The sequence below is a fragment of the Panthera pardus genome, unplaced genomic scaffold (genome assembly GCF_024362965.1).
Source record: "Panthera pardus isolate Hobbes unplaced genomic scaffold, ASM2436296v1 HiC_scaffold_2, whole genome shotgun sequence".
NCBI classification, from domain to species: domain Eukaryota; kingdom Metazoa; phylum Chordata; class Mammalia; order Carnivora; family Felidae; genus Panthera; species Panthera pardus.
In genome coordinates this window covers 130,069,327-130,088,963 of record NW_026526765.1, presented here as the reverse complement: position 1 = coordinate 130,088,963, position 19,637 = coordinate 130,069,327, and the positions used below count along the sequence as shown (strand labels likewise).

General features: G+C 38.7%; 1 protein-coding gene across 3 annotated transcripts in view; it reads right to left on the bottom strand.

Annotated features, from left to right (window-relative positions):
* FNIP1 (folliculin interacting protein 1) overlaps positions 1-19,637 on the bottom strand; it is a 153,853-nt gene that overhangs the window by 124,966 nt on the left and 9,250 nt on the right. The window lies entirely within an intron of this gene.

The window sequence follows — 19,637 nt, the reverse complement described above, 5'->3', positions numbered from 1 at the left end:
CTCTGTCTCCCTCTCTCTCACCCCCTCCCCCACTTTCTCTCTCTCTCTCTCTCTCTCAAAATAAATAAACCTAAAAAAATTTTAAGTAAGTCTAATGTACTTATAGAGATGTGATCAATTTTTTTTTTTTTTGGTTGTTTTTCTAAGGTGTATGGTATCATCACTAGGCCCTATATCCCTGGAGTATCCAGCCAATGCCATCCACTTTTCTTCTTCATCTTTTTTTCTTGTTCAATGATCCTCAACCCCAGCTACATATTAGAATCATAAAACTGGTACGGAGGAGGGCCTTAACATCAGAATCTTTTTATGTATTTTTTATGTATTTATTTTTTTAAGTTTATTTATTTATTTTGAAAGAAAGAGACCTTGTGTACACACAAGTGAGGGAGGGACAGAGAGAGAGGGAGAGAGAGAATCCCAAGAAGGCTCTGTACTGTCAGTGCAGAGCCCAATAAGGGGCCTGATCTCACAAACTGAGATCATGACCTGCCTGAGCTGAGATCAAGAGGTGAACGCTAAACCAACTGAACCACTCAGGCACCCCTCATCAGAATTTTCTTAAAGCTTCCCTAATGGTTTTAATGAATAGCTATAGTTGAAAACTACTTCCTACTATACATAAGATTGAATTTGAACATCATCTAAATATAAGATATTTTAATGCAAGCATATCAAGGCAAAGTATAGAAAACACATTATAATATAAATATAGTGGAAAACTACTGATACAGTGTTATAATGCTTTGGGTAGTTTCCATTTTTGTAAGCCATGCTGGCTCCCAAAAATCCAATATAAAAGTAAAACAAAACGATACGAAAAAACTAGAAAAAAAATTATAAAACTAAATTAAAAGTTAGAAACTAAATTTCTGGAGCACCTGAGTGGCTAAGTCAGTTAAGCATCTATTCGGCTCTTCATTTTGGCTCTGGTTGTGATCTCATGGTTGGTGTTTTCCAGCCCCACATCAGGCTCTGTGCTGACAGCACAGATCCTGCTTAGGATCCTCTCTCTCACTCTCTTTGCTCCTCCCCTGCTCGCATGCTCTCTGTCTCTCAAAATAAATGAACTTAAAAAAAAAAATTACAGAAACTAAATTTCTACATCTTAATTACAAAACCAGAAAAGTAAATATAAATTCAAAGCTCTAATGATAGGCTCCCAGCCAATTAATCTGAAAAGAAGAAATTGCTTACCTGCAAAATCATTATTATAGCCACTTGATGGGTCTATGACTCTAGAAACAATGACTCTCCTACTCTACAGCTTCTACACTACATCCTAGAAATTTTACCATTCCAGTTCCTATTAACATTCCAGTATACATCCATCTCTTGGCTCTCTAAAGAAGCTTCCTTCCAACAGGTAGAGTTAGGAATATGGGCTATTTCCATGGCAGATAACAGCATGAAGAACTCACACTATCCTTCAACCTTCACACCAGAAACAATACAAGTAAATAGTATTTACACCAAATTTGCCACAAGAGTCACATGGCGTTGTATGCCTACAAGAACTGTGAAATACGGAAGGGTGTATGAAATTTGGTGAGGAGTAAACAAATATGCCACAGAATGGAATTGCTAGGTCATAAAGTGAGTATTTTCTACCTCACTAAATAATGCCAGATTGTTTTCCAAAGTTGTTTTGTACCAATGTATACTCCCAGGAGGACTATACAGGGATTCTTACTGCTCCACATTCTTGTTAATATTTGGCACCATCCAACTTTTGGCCATTGCCAAACTAATGCCAATCCGCTTGCACTGTTCTTGCCCCAAATATTCTGGCTGTGGAATCAGCAGATACCCTCACCAACCAAAAGTTACCCAGATTAGTGAATTCTGTTCTTAGTTTGCTAAGAGTGTGTATCATAAATGGAAGTTGAATTTTATGAAATAAGTCTGCATCTGCTAATTACGTAGTCTTCCTCCTTTAATAATTAAAATAACACTTATATAATTCAATGAGCAGACACTGTTGAAATTGCCTTACATGTCCTAACTCATTCAATCTTTCCAAAGAACTAGTGAAGTATTAGTTACATTTAACAGATAATGAAATGCAGACACCGAGATTTAATTACTTGGCACAGGTACTACCACCAAACAACAAATAACAATGAGGTTTCAGGGTCTGGGTTCTTAATTCTCTCTCAAAACCTATTAGGTTTTGAGCAAGTTATCTAATACCTTGGTGTTTCAGTTTTCTCATCTATAAAAGGAGGGTAACGTCACCTACCTCATAAAGCTGTTTTTACAATTAAATGAAGTAATATATCTGAAGTCCTTAAAACAATTCCTGAAACATCATAAAGCACTACATAAATATTTTGCTAACATTCTCTTACCTTTTCAACTTCAATCTATCTATAGATAGATTCCATTTCTTATTCTTAGATTAGTTATCTATGGCTTGTTTATTTTCATTATTTTTAGCAAGTTTTGCCTATTTCAAAAAACTAAGTTTCATTTTCTCTTGCACATTCATTTTCTAGTTCATTAATTTTGGGGGCTCTTATATTTTTTAATTTTTTTAATTTTTATTATTTTTTTACTATGAAATTTATCGTCAAATTGGTTTCCATACAACACCCAGTGCTCAGCCCAACAGGTGCCCTCCTCAATACCCATCACCCACTCTCCCCTCCCTTCCACCCCACATCAACCCTCAGTTCGTTCTCAGTTTTTACGAGTCTCTTATGGTTTGGCTCCCTCCCTAACTTCTTTTTCCCTTCCCCTCCCCCATTGTCTTCTGTTAAGTTTCTCAGGATCCACATAGGAGTGAAAACATGGTATCTGTCTTTCTCTGTATGACTGATTTCACTTAGCATAACACTCTCCAGTTCCATCCACGTTGCTACAAAAGGCCATATTTCATTCTTTCTCATTGCCACATAGTATTCCATTGTGAATTTCGTTAACTACAATTTCGTTATCCATTCACCAGTTGATGGACGTTTAGGTTCTTTCCATAATTTGGCTATTGTTGAAAGTGCTGCTATAAACATTGGGGTGCAAGTGCCCCTATGCATCAGCACTCCTATATCCCTTAGGTAAATTCCTAGCAGTGCTATTGCTGGGTCATAGGGTAGATCTATTTTTAATTTTTTGGGGAACCTCCACACTGTTTTCCAGAGTGGCTGCACCAGTCTGCATTCCCACCAACAATGCAAAAGGGTTCCCATTTCTCCACATCCTCACCAGCATCTATAGTCTCCTGATATGTTCATTTTAGCCACTCTAACCGGCATGATGTGGTATCTGAGTGTGGTTTTGATTTGTATTTCCCTGATGAGGAGCGACGTTCAGCATCTTTTCATGTGCCTGTTGGACATCTGGATGTCTTCCTTAGAGAAGTGTCTATTCATGTCTTCTGCCCATTTCTTCACTGGATTATTTGTTTTTCGGTGTGGAGTTTGGTGAGTTCTTTATAGATTTTGGATACTAGTCCTTTGTCCAATATGTCATTTGCAAATATCTTTTTCCATGCTGTCAGTTGCCTTTTAGTTTTGTTGATTGTTTCCATTGCAGTGCTGAAGCTTTTTATCTTCATGAGGTCCCAAGAGATCATTTTTGCTTTTAATTCCCTTGCCTTTAGAGATGTGTCAAGTAAGAAATTGCTGTGGCTGAGGTCAGAGAGGTCTTTTCCTGCTTTCTCTTCCAGGGTTTTGATGGTTTCCTGTCTCACATTCAGGTCCTTTGTCCATTTTGAGTTTATTTTCGTGAGTGGTGTAAGAAAGTGGTCTAGTTTCATTCTTCTGCATGTTGCTGTCCAGTTCTCCCAGCACCATTTGTTAAAGAGACTGTCTTTTTTCCATTGGATATTCTTTCCTGCTCTGTCAATGAGTTGGCCATACTTTTGTGGTCCAATTCTGGAGTCTCTATTCGATTCCATTGATCTATGTGTCTGTTTTTGTGCCAATACCATGCTGTCTTGATGATTACAGCTTTGTAGTAGAGGCTAAAGTCTGGGATTATGATGTCTCCCGCTTTGGTCTTCTTCTTCAATATTACTTTGGCTATTCGGGGCCTTTTGTGGTTCCATACAAATTTTAGGATTGTTTGTTCTCGCTTCGAGAAGAACGTTGGTGCAATTTTGATTGGGATTGCATTGAATGTGTAGATAGCTTTAGGAGTATTGACATTTTAACAATATTTATTCTTCCAATCCATGAGCATGGAATGTTTTTTCCATTTCTTTATATCTTCCTCAATTTCATTCATCAGCTTTCTATAGTTTTCAGCATACAGATCTTTTGCATCTTTGGTCAGGTTTATTCCTAGGTTATTTTATGATTCTTGGTGCCATTGTGAATGGGATCAATTTCTTTATTTGTCTTTCTGTTGCTTCATTGTTAGTGTATAAGAATGCAACTGATTTCTGTACATTGATTTTGTATCCTGCGACTTTGCTAAATTCATGTATCAGTTCTAGTAGACTTTTGGTGGAGTCTATCAGGTTTTCCATGTATAATACCATGTCATCTGCAAAAAGTGAAAGCATGACTTCATCTTTGCCAATTTTGATGCCTTGATTTCCTTTTGTTGTCTGTATTATTTCTTTTTCAAGTTTATTCTGTTTTCTCCTTTCTAACTCCTTAAGTAGAACACTCAAGTCATATTTTGAACCGTTCCTTCTTCTCTTATGTAAACGTTATAAATTACTGTCATTGAAGCTTTAGCTACATCCAAGTTTTGTAATATGGTATTTATTATAATTCAATTCTAGTTACTTTAAATTTCCATTTAGGTTTTCTTTTCCCTGACTCATAAGTTGTTTCCCTAACTGCTCTATGAATGTCAGGGGAAAAAATGTGTTTCCTCTAATTGCTAGTTTCATGTTGATTTTGTTTTCAAAATCTTTTTGTTTTTAAGATTTTATTTTTAAGTAATCTCTACACTCAAAGTGGGCTTGAACTCACAACCACAAGATCACGAGTCCATGCTCCACTCACAGAGCCAGCCAGGCGCCCCCAGAATCTTTTTTATTCTTAACCTTTTTTTGCTACTTCTAGAGAGGCCAAGAAGGTCTAGAGTGGCTAGACCTTCAATAACTAGAAGAGATATGTTTAAAAGTCACCTACTATGGGGCTCCTGGGTGGCTCAGTCGGTTAAGCACCTGACTTCAGCTCAGGTCATGATCTCACAGTTCATGAGTTCGAGCCCTTAATCAGGCTCTATACTGATTTTGTGCCTCTCTTTGCCCATCCCCTGCTCATGCTTTCTCTCTCCACCCCCCCGCTCTCTCTCTCACACACACAAAAAAATAAAAATAAAAAAATCACCTACTATAGTAGATGTGTCCATTTCTCCTGGACATTTCTGCTTCATGTATTTCCAAAAATACTCTTCTTGGTGAGTTAACCTTTTATCATTACATTTATCATTAATAATTTTCGTGTCTATTTTAACTGATGTGACTGCAGTTATCAGCTTTCTTTTTGTTGTCTCAGTATCTTTTTCTGTTTTTTTTTTTTTTTGCTTTCAATCTTTCTATATTTGTATATCTTGAATATATGCTCTTTAAGCAGCAGATACAGATAGATATTATTTTTTCCAGTCCAACAAATTTTTGTCTTCTCTGCATTATTTAGTCTGCTTTTACTTAATGTGGTTTTTATAATGTGCTGGAATTTATTTCTACTACATGATTCTATTGCTTTGTACTTGTTCTGTAACTTATGTTCTTTTTCGTACCCCTTCTTACATTCTTTTTAGTTCTCCTTCTATATTCTATTTTCACTCTAATAATTTGGAAATTACACACTCTACTTTTATTCATTTAGATGTGTAGCCTTGAAATTTTACCATGCATACTTCATACTTTAGTTAATATCTTTATTCTCAAAACATAATAGAACCTTATGAAATAGAAAGGGGGCATGGGAATATGGTAGAGTAAGAGGACCCTGAGCTGAGCCCCTTCCACGTTTTCAACTAGATACCATCCACATCCAAGTCAATAAACCAGACAGCACCTGAAGACTGACAGAACAAACTCCACAACTAAATATAGAGAAGCAAGTGCATCTGAAAGGCTAAGAAGGTCAGGAAGGTGGAGGGAGGCTGCCCACAGGAGCTAGGGAGCTGCATGAGCACAGAGGGCAGAGAAACTGGCCCTCGCACCAGGGAGCGCACACAGGAAAAACTAATCCCCATAATGCCTGGCTTTAAAAGTCAGAGGAGCTGAACTCAGTGAGTTAGTAAAAACCAGTGAGGCTAAGAACCTGGAGCTTTGGAGGTCAGCTGACTCAGCACCGAGTGAGCCCAAAAGGCAAGTGATAGCCCAGTCATCACCCTTAAAGAGACAGCAGCCTACACAGAGAGGCAACAGCAACAACAACAACCAAAAAAATGGCAATTTACACAACACTGGGGCAAAGAGGACACAGATCTCTGCACAATTATTTCTGAGTGTGTTGGGGGACTTCTCTGAAAATGAGAGAGGTGGCAGGTGCCATTTTCCTCTCCCAGCCCACAGTATAAGCACAGAGACATACGCGAGAAGCAGGGCTGCACAGACACTTGCTACCTAACCTGCTAGCAGCGTACCATGCTCACAAGTTCTAAGGAGAATTTGCCCACTCCAAGACTGCTGGCCTCAGCCCTGGGCTCAGGACAAATTTTGTTAAAGCTGAAGGGGCACCCCATCCAGCAGGCCTAGTGCACAGCTGTCACCGTGCACTGTGTGCATCCATCCCACTGCACCCAGCTGTTCACCCTCAGCCACTTTCTTGTGTGTCACACAGGCACATTCCCCTGGCCACCCTGGCACACAGGGCCCAGACACCTCAGTACTTCAGAGGGTCCAGCACAGGACTAGTAGCCTGCTGCAAATTTTGCTAACACTGCCGTCCTGCTCCCAAGTTCCCTCACATGCATGCCACCCCAGAGCTGACCTGCCTGAGTCCCAATGACACCACAGAGAAAAAGTACAGCCCACAACAGCCAGAGTCAGTGCAGAGACTGCAATGAAAGGAAATGTGACTCAGGCACAAAAGCAGGGAATAAGCAACACACTTAGGATACTCTCCTGAAAGCCAGGTTCTGATAAAGAAGAGACACTGCACTGCTGGGCATTCCAGGACCTTTTCTTCATAAAGTCACTACTTTCAAGAGGAGAAGACACAGCTGACTTTCTTCAACACAGAGATGCAGACAAAATAAGGAGACAGAGAAATTTATCCCAAATGAAAGAACAGAACAAGGTCACAGCGAGCGATCTAAGAGTAAGAGATATAAGTAACATGCCTGATAAAGAATTGAAAACAATGATCATAAGAATACTCACTGGACTCCAGAAAAGAATTCAAGAAATGAGTGAGACTCTTAACACAGATATAAAAAAACAACACAGGAGAGAGGGCACAATCAATGAAATGAGAAACACGCTTGATGAAATCAAGAGGAGGATGGAAGAAGCAGAAGAATAAATAAGTGACCTAGAAGACAAGGTAATGGAAAGTAATCAAGGTGAACAAAAGTGACAGAAAAAAACTGTGCAAAATGAGAACAGACTTAGGGAACTCAGTTGACACCACCACATGTAATAACATTCATGTTATAGGAGAAGTTCCAGAAAAAGAGAAAGGAGGTGGCAGAAAATTTATTTAAAGAAGAGCTATAATCTGGGGAAGGAAACATAGCCAGATCAAGGCGTCACAGAGAACCCCCCAACAGGATCAACAAAAACAGACCCATACCAAGGCATGTTATAATTAAATTTGCAAAATATAGTGATAAAGAAAAAAATTTTAAATCAGCAAGACAAAAGAGGCCTTAACTTACAAGGGAAAACCCATGAGGCTAGGAGGAAATTTCTCAACAGAAATTTAGCAAGCCACAAGGGAGTGGCATGATATATTCAATAGGCTGAATGGGAAAAATCTGCAACCAAAGCTACTCTAGCCAGCAAGGCTTTCATTCAGAATAAAGTAAGAGAGAGATTTCTCAAACAACAACCAAAGGAGTTCATGACCACCAAACCAGCTCTGCAAGAAATATTAAAAGAGACTCTTTCAATGGAAAAGAGACCAAAAGTGACAATATAGAAGTAGAAAACACAAAAGTAGTAAAAATGAATTACTCTTTCTGTAAAAAAAAATATCAGTCAAGGAACTCATTAAAAAAAAGGATATAAAATATAATATGGGGCACCTGGGGGGCTCAGTCAGTTGGGCATCTGACTCTTGATCTCAGCTCAGGTCATGATCTCATGTTTCATAAGTTCAAGCCCCGTGTCAGTCTCTTCACTGACAGCGTGGAGCCTGCTTGGAATTCTCTCTCCCTCGCTCTCTGCCCCTACCCCACTCATCCTCTCTCTTTCTCTCTCTCTCTCTCTCTCTCTCTCTCTTCCTATCCCTCCCTCCATCCCTCCCTCAAGAAAAATGAGAAAATGTAAAAAAAAATTTTTTTTAAATACAATAACAAGAGCACCTGAGTGGCTCAATCGGTTAAGCACCCAACTTCGGCTCAGGTCATGATCTTGCCATTCCTTGCCATTCAGGTCACGCGCCATATCAGGTTCTGTGCTGACAGCTCAGAGCCTGGAACCTGTTTCAGATTCTGTGTCTCCCTCTCTCTCTCTGCCCCTCCCCTGCTAGCGCTCTCTCTCTCTCTCTCTCTCTCAAAAGTAAATAAACATTAAAAAAAAAATACAATAACATACTCTTAAAACATGGGGAGAAAAGGAAAGAATGGGTTCAAACTTAAATGACCGTCAACTTATCATATAGACTGCTATATGCATTAGAGGTTATATAAAAAACTAACGGTAACCATTTGTCAAAAACCACTAATAAATATGCAAAGAATAAAATGAAAGCAATCAGAATATATCACTTAAAAATCAAAAAACCATGAAATAAAGACAAGAAATGAAAAAAATCTACAGAAACCACAAAATAAGCAATAATATGGCAATAAATGCATAACTAGCAATAATTACTTTGAATGTAAACGGACTAAATGCTCCCCTCAAAAGACACACGGTGATAAAATGGATTAAAAAAAACAAGACCCATCTATATGCTGCCTACAAGAGACCCATTTTAGACTATATACACCTGCAGATTTAAAGTGAGGGTATGGAGAAACATCTATCATGGAAACATGTATCAAAGGGAAACCAGAGTAACAAGGCTTATATCAAACAAAATAGACTTCAAAACAAAGACAGTAACAAGAGACAAAAAAGGACACTATATAATAATAAAGAAGATAATCCAACAAGAAGATCTAACCACTGTAAATATTAATGCACTCAACCAACAGAGGAGCACCTAAATACATAAAACAGCTAATAAAAAATAAATAAAATAAAGGAACTAGTTGATAATAATACAATAATGCTAGGGGACTTTAACACCCTGCTTACATTAATAGACAGATTATCTAAACAGAACATCAACAAGTAAACAATGGCTCTGAATGACACACTGGAACAGATGAATTTAACAAATATATTCAGAACATTCCATTGCAAAACAGCATAATACACATTTTATTCAAACACACACAGAACATTCTCCAGAACAGATCACATATTAGCCCGCAAAACAAACCTCAACAAATTAAAGAGGACTGAAATCATACCATGCATATTGTCTGGCCATAATGCTATGAAACTAGAAGTCAACCACAAGAAAAAAATCTAGAAAGATCACAAACACATGAAGGTTAAATAACATGCTACTAAACAATGAATGAGTCAACAAAAAAACAAAGAAGAAATTAAAAAAAAATATGGAAACAAATAAAAATGAAGTCACAACAACCCAAAACCTCTAGGATGCAGCAAAAGTGGTTCTAAGAGGGAAGTTTATACAACACAGGCCTACCTTAAGAAGCAAGAAAAATTTCAAACACACAGCTTAACATTATACCTCAACAAACTAGAAAAAGAACAACAAAAAAACCTAAAACCAGCAGAATGAAGAAAATAATAAAGATGAGAGCAAAAATAAATCACACAGAAACTAAAATAACAATACAACAGATCAGTGAAACCAGGAGCTGGTTCTTTGGGAAAAAAAAAAATCAATAAAATTAATAAAGCTCCAGCCAAACTTTTCAAGAAAAAGAGTAAGGGCTCAAATAAAATCACAAATGAGAGAGAAGAAATAACCAACACCATAGAAAAACAGAGAATATTATGAAAAACTATATGCCAACAAATTGGATGACCTAGAAGAAAAGGGTAAAAACATACAAACTATCAAAACTTAAACAGGAAGAAACAGAAAATTGAACCAACCAATGACCAGAAAAGAATTTGAGTCAGTAATACAAAAAATCCCAACAAACAAAAGTCCAGGACTAGACGGCTATAAAAAAGAGCTAACACCTATTCTTCTTAAACTCTTCCAAAAATTAGAAGAGGAAGGAAAACTCTCAAATTCATTCTGAGGTCAGCATTACCCGGATACCAAAACCAGATAAAAGATACCACTAAAAAGGAGAACTACAGGCCAATATCCCTAATGAACATAGATGCAAAAATTCTCAGTAAAACACCAGCAAACCAAATTCAACAATTCATTTTAAAAATCACCACAGTCAAGGGGTTGCAAGTGTGTTTCAATATTCACTAATCAATGAGTGTGATACATCACATCAACAGGAGATACGATAAAAGCCACATGATCATTACAATAGATGCAGAAAAACCAGTTGACAAAGTACAACATTCATTCGTGATAAAAAAACAAAACAAAACAAAAAAAAAACTCTCAACAAAACAGGTTTAGAGGAAACATACCTCAACATAATAAAGACCATCTATAAAAAACCCAGAGTTACCATCATCCTTAATAAGGGAAAAATAGCTTTTCCTCTAAGTTCGGGAAGAAGACAAGGAGGTCTACTCTCACCACTTTTATTCACCTGGGTTTAGAGCTCAGGTTTAGAATCTTGCAGTTGGTGAGTTCAAGCCCCACACCAGGCTCACTGCTGTCAGTGCAGAGCCCACTTCAGATCCTCTGTCCCTCTCTGCCTCTCCCCCGCTCATGCTTGCACTCTCTCCCTCTCTCAAAAATAAACATTAAAAATAATTTAAAAAATAAAACAATCAACAAAACAATCAACAGCTAAGGAAACAATCAGCAAACCTAAAAGGCAAGTGACAGAATGCGAGAAGATATTTGCAAATGACATATGTGATAAAGGGTTAGCATCCAAAATATATAAAGAACTTATAAAACTTAACACCCAAAAAACCAATAATCCAACTTAAAATAGGTAGAAGACATGAAAAGACATTTCTCGAGTCTCGGAAGATGGCAGCATAGGAGGACGCTGAGCTCACCGCGCGTCCTGCTGATCACTTAGATTCCACCGACACCTGCCTAAATAACCCAGAAAACCGCCAGAGGATTAGCAGAACGGAGTCTCCGGAGCCAAGCGCAGACGAGAGGCCCACGGAAGAGGGTAGGAAGGGCGGCGAGGTGGTGCACGCTCCACGGACTGGCGGGAGGGAGCCGGGGCGGAGGGGCGGCTCGCCGGCCAAGCGGAGACCCCGAGTCTGGCTGGCAAAAGCGGAGGGGCCAGAGGGACTGTGTTCCCACAGCAAGCGCTACTTAGCGTCTGGGAAGTCATAAGTTAACAGCTCTGCTCAGAAAGCGGGAAGGCTGGAGGACAAAGGGAGGGAGAGTTGCTGAGCCCCCGAACGACAGAGCTCTGTTTGGCGGGGAACAAAGGCCCTCGCCAGTGCCATCTCCCTCGCCCATCCCCCAGCCAAAATCCCAAAGGGAGCCAGTTCCTGCCAGGGAACTTGCTTGCTCCACGCAAATACCCAACGCTGTGCTTCTGCGGATCCATCCCTCCGGCGGGTCTGACTCCATCCCGGTGCCACAGGGCCCCTCCTGAAGTGGATCACCTAAGGAGAAGCAAGCTAAGCCTGCCCCTCCTGCCCCCGTGCACCTTGCCTACCCACCCCAGCTAATACGCCAGATCCCCAGCACCACAAGCCTGGCAGTGTGCAAGTAGCCCAGACAGGCCACGCCACCCCACAGTGAATCCCGCCCCTAGGAGAGGGGAAGAGAAGGCACACACCAGTCTGACTGTGGCCCCAGCGGTGGGCTGGGGGCAGACATCAGGTCGGACTGCGGCCCCGCCCACCAACTCCAGTTATGCACCACAGCACAGGGGAAGTGCCCTGCAGGTCCCCACCACTCCAGGGACTATCCAAAATGACCAAACGGAAGAATTCCCCTCAGAAGAATCTCCAGGAAATAACAACAGCTAATGAACTGATCAAAAAGGATTTAAATAATATAACAGAAAGTGAATTTAGAATAATAGTCATAAAATTAATCGCTGGGCTTGAAAACAGTATACAGGACAGCAGAGAATCTCTTGCTACAGAGATCAAGGGACTAAGGAACAGTCACGAGGAGCTGAAAAACGCTTTAAACGAAATGCAAAACAAAATGGAAACGACGACGGCTCGGATTGAAGAGGCAGAGGAGAGAATAGGTGAACTAGAAGATAAAGTTATGGAAAAAGAGGAAGCTGAGAAAAAGAGAGATAAAAAAATCCAGGAGTATGAGGGGAAAATTAGAGAACTAAGTGATACACTAAAAAGAAATAATATACGCATAATTGGTATCCCAGAGGAGGAAGAGAGAGAGAAAGGTGCTGAAGGGGTACTTGAAGAAATAATAGCTGAGAACTTCCCTGAACTGGGGAAGGAAAAAGGCATTGAAATCCAAGAGGCACAGAGAACTCCCTTCAGACGTAACTTGAATCGATCTTCTGCACGACATATCATAGTGAAACTGGCAAAATACAAGGATAAAGAGAAAATTCTGAAAGCAGCAAGGGATAAACGTGCCCTCACATATAAAGGGAGACCTATAAGACTCGTGACTGATCTCTCTTTTGAAACTTGGCAGGCCAGAAAGGCTTGGCACGATATCTTCGGTGTGCTAAACAGAAAAAATATGCAGCTGAGAATCCTTTATCCAGCAAGTCTGTCATTTAGAATAGAAGGAGAGATAAAGGTCTTCCCAAACAAACAAAAACTGAAGGAATTTGTCACCACTAAACCAGCCCTACAAGAGATCCTAAGGGGGATCCTGTGAGACAAAGTACCAGAGACATCACTACAAGCATAAAACATACAGACATCACAATGACTCTAAACCCGTATCTTTCTATAATAACACTGAATGTAAATGGATTAAATGCGCCAACCAAAAGACATAGGGTATCAGAATGGATAAAAAAACAAGACCCATCTATTTGCTGTCTACAAGAGACTCATTTTAGATCTGAGGACACCTTTAGATTGAGAGTGAGGGGATGGAGAACTATTTATCATGCTACTGGAAGCCAAAAGAAAGCTGGAGTAGCCATACTTATATCAGACAAACTAGATTTTAAATTAAAGGCTGTAACAAGAGATGAAGAAGGGCATTATATAATAATTACAGGGTCTATCCATCAGGAAGAGCTAACAATTATAAATGTCTAGGCGCCGAATACCGGAGCCCCCAAATATATAAAACAATTACTCATAAACATAAGCAACCTTATTGATAAGAATGTGGTCATTGCAGGGGACTTTAACACTCCACTTACAGAAATGGATAGATCATCTAGACACACGGTCAATAAGGAAACAAGGGCCCTGAATGATACCTTGGATCAGATGGACTTGACAGATATATTTAGAACTCTGCATCCCAAAGCAACAGAATATACTTTCTTCTCGAGTGCACATGGAACATTCTCCAAGACAGATCATATACTGGGTCACAAAACAGCCCTTCATAAGTTCACAAGAATTGAAATTATACCATGCATACTTTCAGACCACAATGCTATGAAGCTTGAAATCAACCACAGGAAAAAGTCTGGAAAACCTCCAAAAGCATGGAGGTTAAAGAACACCCTACTAAAGAATGAGTGGGTCAACCAGGCAATTAGAGAAGAAATTAAAAAATATATGGAAATAAACAAAAATGAAAATACAACAATCCAGACGCTTTGGGATGCAGCGAAGGCAGTCCTGAGAGGAAAATACATCGCAATCCAGGCCTATCTCAAGAAACAAGAAAAATCCCAAAATACAAAATCTAACAGCACACCTAAAGGAAATAGAAGCAGAACAGCAAAGGCAGCCTAAACCCAGCAGAAGAAGAGAAATAATAAAGATCAGAGCAGAAATAAACAATATAGAATCTAAAAAAACGGTAGAGCAGATCAACAAAACCAAGAGTTGGTTTTTTGAAAAAATAAACAAAAATGACAAACCTCTAGCCAGGCTTCTCAAAAAGAAAAAGGAGAGGACCCAAATGGATAAAATCATGAATGAAAATGGAATTATTACAACCAATCCCTCAGAGATACAAACAATTATCAGGGAATACCATGAAAAATTATATGCCAACAAATTGGACAACCTGGAAGAAATGGACAAATTCCTAAACACCCACACTCTTCCAAAACTCAATCAGGAGGAAATAGAAAGCTTGAACAGACCCATAACCAGCGAAGAAATTGAATCGGTTATCAAAAATCTCCCAACAAATAAGAGTCCAGGACCAGATGGCTTCCCAGGGGAGTTCTACCAGACGTTTAAAGCAGAGATAATACCTATCCTTCTCAAGCTATTCCAAGAAATAGAAAGGGAAGGAAAACTTCCAGACTCATTCTATGAAGCCAGTATTACTTTGATTCCTAAACCAGACAGAGACCCAGTAGAAAAAGAGAACTACAGGCCAATATCCCTGATGAATATGGATGCAAAAATTCTCAACAAGATACTAGCAAATCGAATTCAACAGCATATAAAAAGAATTATTCACCATGATGAAGTGGGATTCATTCCTGGGATGCAGGGCTGGTTCAACATTTGCAAATCACTCATTGTGATACATCACATTAATAAAAGAAAAGATAAGAACCATATGATCCTGTCAATCAATGCGGAAAAGGCCTTTGACAAAATCCAGCACCCTTTCTTAATAAAAACCCTTGAGAAAGTCGGGATAGAAGGAACATACTTAAAGATCATAAAAGCCATTTATGAAAAGCCCACAGCTAACATCATCCTCAACGGGGAAAAACTGAGAGCTTTTTCCCTGAGATCAGGAACACGACAGGGATGCCCACTCTCACTGCTCTTGTTTAACATAGTGTTGGAAGTTCTAGCATCAGCAATCAGACAACAAAAGGAAATCAAAGGCATCAAAATTGGCCAAGATGAAGTCAAGCTTTTGCTTTTTGCAGATGACATGATATTATACATGGAAAATCCGATAGACTCCACCAGAAGTCTGCTAGAACTGGTACATGAATTCAGCAAAGTTGCAGGATACAAAATCAATGTACAGAAATCAGTTGCATTCTTATACACTAACAATGAAGCAACAGAAAGACAAATAAAGAAACTGATCCCATTCACAATTGCACCAAGAAGCATAAAATACCTAGGAATAAATCTAACCAAAGATGTAAAAGATCTGTATGCTGAAAACTACAGAAAGCTTATGAAGGTAATTAAAGAAGATATAAAGAAATGGAAAGACATTCCCTGCTCATGGATTGGAAGAATAAATATTGTCAAAATGTCAATACTACCCAAAGCTATCTACACATTCAATGCAATCCCAATCAAAATTGCACCAGCATTCTTCTCGAAACTAGAACAAGCAATCCTAAAATTCATATGGAACCACAAAAGGCCCCAAATAGCCAAAGTAATTCTGAAGAAGAAGACCAAAGCAGGAGGCATCACAATCCCAGACTTTAGCCTCTACTACAAAGCTGTAATCATCAAGACAGCATGGTATTGGCACAAAAACAGACACATAGACCAATGGAATAGAATAGAAACCCCAGAACTAGACCCACAAACGTATGGCCAACTCATCTTTGACAAAGCAGGAAAGAACATCCAATGGAAAAAAGACAGTCTCTTTAACAAATGGTGCTGGGAGAACTGGACAGCAACATGCAGAAGGTTGAAACTAGACCACTTTCTCACACCATTCACAAAAATAAATTCAAAATGGATAAAGGACCTGAATGTGAGACAGGAAACCATCAAAACCCTAGAGGAGAAAGCAAGGTCTCTGACCTCAGCCGTAGCAATCTCTTACTCGACACATCCCCAAAGGCAAGGGAATTAAAAGCAAAAATGAATTACTGGGACCTTATGAAGATAAAAAGCTTCTGCACAGCAAAGGAAACAACCAACAAAACTAAAAGGCAACCAACGGAATGGGAAAAGATATTTGCAAATGACATATTGGTCAAAGGGCTAGTATCCAAAATCTATAAAGAGCTCACTAAACTCCACACCCGAAAAACAAATAACCCAGTGAAGAAATGGGCAGAAAACATGAATAGACACTTCTCTAAAGAAGACATCCGGATGGCCAACAGGCACATGAAAAGATGTTCAACGTCGCTCCTTATCAGGGAAATACAAATCAAAACCACACTCAGATATCACCTCATGCCAGTCAGAGTGGCCAAAATGAACAAATCAGGAGACTATAGATGCTGGAGAGGATGTGGAGAAACGGGAACCCTCTTGCACTGTTGGTGGGAATGCAAATTGGTGCAGCCGCTCTGGAAAACAGTGTGGAGGTTCCTCAGAAAATTAAAAATAGACCTACCCTATGACCCAGCAATAGCACTGCTAGGAATTTATCCAAGGGATACAGGAGTGCTGATGCATAGGGGCACTTGTACCCCAATGTTTATAGCGGCACTCTCAACAATAGCCAAATTATGGAAAGAGCCTAAATGTCCATCAACTGATGAATGGATAAAGAATTTGTGGTTTATATACACAATGGAGTACTACGTGGCAATGAGAAAGAATGAAATATGGCCTTTTGTAGCAACGTGGATGGAACTGGAGAGTGTGATGCTAAGTGAAATAAGCCATACAGAGAAAGACAGATACCATATGGTTTCACTCTTATGTGGATCCTGAGAAACTTAACAGAAACCCATGGGGGAGGGGAAGGAAAAAAAAAAAAAAGAGGTTAGAGTGGGAGAGAGCCAAAGCATAAGAGACTGTTAAAAACTGAGAACAAACTGAGGGTTGATGGGGGGTGGGAGGGAGGGGAGGGTGGGTGATGGGTATTGAGGAGGGCACCTTTTGGGATGAGCACTGGGTGTTGTATGGAAACCAATTTGACAATAAACTTCATATATTGAAAAAAAAAAAAAAGACATTTCTCCAAAGGAGACATACAGATGGCCAACAGACACATGAAAAGATGCTCAACATCATTCATCATTAGGGAAATGCACATCAAAACAACAGTAAGATATCACCTCATACCTGTCATATGACTAACATCAACAACACAAGAAACAATAGGTGTTGGCCATGATGCTGAGAAAGGGGAACTCTGCTGCACTGTGTTGGGGAATGCAAACTGGTTCAGCCACTCTGGAAAACAGCAGAGGTTCCTCAAAAAGTTAAAAATAGAACTACCCTATGATCCAACAACTGCACTACTGGTTATTTACCCAAAGCATAAAAAAAAATACTAATTCAAAGGGATACGTGCACCCCTGTTTATGGCAGCATTATTTGCAATAGCCAAGATATGGAAACAGCCCAAGGATCCAAGTGGAAGATTGTAAGCTTCTAGGGATTTATCCATCTCTTCTAGGTTGTTCAATTTATTGATGTATAATTGTTCACAGTAGTTTTTTTCTGATTTTTTGCATTCTGTAATATCAGTTGTAACTTCTCTCTCATTTCTGATTTCATTCATGTGAGCCATCTTTTTCTCTTAGGAAGTCTAGCTAAATGTTTGTCATTTTTATCTTTCCAAAGAACCGGTTCTTAGCATCACTGATCTTTTCTATTGTCTTTTTGTCTCCACCTCATTGATACCCACTCAGCTCTTTATTATTTCCTTCCTTCTACTTACTTGGGTATCACTTGTTCTTTTTTTATTTCCTTTACATGTAAAGTTAGATTGTTTGAGATTTTTCATGTTTCTTGAGGCAGGTCTTTATTGCTATGAAATTCCCTTCTATAACCACTTCTGTTGCATCCCAAAGATTTTGGTATATCATATTTCGGTTTTCATTTGTCTCTAGATATTCTTTTATTTCTCCTTTGATTTCCTCAATCACATTTTTATGGTTTTTCCATTTTTCTTCTTGTAATTGATTTCTGGTTTTATATTACTGTGGTTGAAAAAATGCTTATATGCTTTCAATTTTCTTGAACTTATTCGGAGTTGTTCTGGGACCTAATGTGATCTATCCTGGAAAATGTTTCATGTGGACTTGACAAGAATGTGTATTCTGCAACTTTTGGATGGCATGTTCTCTCTATATATCTATTAAGTCCATCTGGTCTAACATGTTTAAAACCAATGTTTCCTTATCAATATCGTCTGGATTATCTATCCATTGACATAAGTGGGGTATTAATGTTGCCTACTATTATTCTGTGGTCAATTTCTCTCATCAAGTCTTTCAATATTTGCTTTATATATTTTAGTGCTTCTATGCCAACCAAGCACATACATGTTTATAAATGCTGTATCTTCTTGCTAAATTAACCACTTTATCATTATGCATTGCTCCTGTCTTTTATTACATTCTTTGTTTTCAAGTCCATTTTGATAGAAGGACAACTACATCAGCTTTGTTTTCATCTCCATTTGCATGGAATATCTTTTTCCATCCCTCTATTTTCAGTCTCTGTGTGTCCTTATTCTGGAGTGAGTCTCTTATAGGCAGCATACAGATAAGTCTTTTTTAAAATCCTCTGAGCCACTCTATGTCTTCGGGTTGGTAAATTAGTCCATTTACACTTAAAGTAATTATTGATAGGTGTGTATTTATTGCCATTTTATTAACTGTTTTATGGCTGTTTTTGTAATTCCTCTCTGTTCTTCTCTTTTTTTCTTCACTCTTGGTAACTTTCTTGATAATTTCTTATTGTTATGTTTAGATTCCTTTCTCATTTTCTTTTATACGTTTACTACAAGGTTTTGCTTTGTGGTTACCATGAAGTTCTCATATAACATCCTCTATACAACAGTATATTTTGAGTTAATAGTAACTTACATTTGAATATATTCCAAAAATGTACATTTTTATTCTTCCACAATGTTTTATGTTTTTGATATTGCAGCTTACACATTTTTATTTTATGTATCCCTGAGTAAGTTATTGTAGTCTTAGTTTCATCTCTTGATATTCATACTAGTTTTATGTGATTAAGCCACTACCTTTACTGTATATTTATATTTTCCAATGAGATTTTAGCTTTACTATGTTTATCATTAATTTTTATCATAATTAATTAGCCATTTATTTTCCCCTTAAAGAAATCCCTTCAGCATTTCTTATAAAGCTGGTTGCTGGTAATGAACTCTATCAGCTTTTGCTTATTGGAAAAAATCCTATTCTAAAATATAACCTTGGGGCATCCGGGTGACTCAGTCAGTTAAGCATCCGACTTCAACTCAGGTCATGATCTCGTGATTCGTGAGTTCAAGCCCCACATCGGGCTCTGTGCTGACAGCTCAGAGCCTGGAGCCTTCTTCAGATTCTGTATCTCCCTCTCTCTCTGCTCCTCCCCTGCTCGCATTCTCTCTCTCCCTCAAAATAAATAAACATTTAAAAAAAATTTTTTTAAA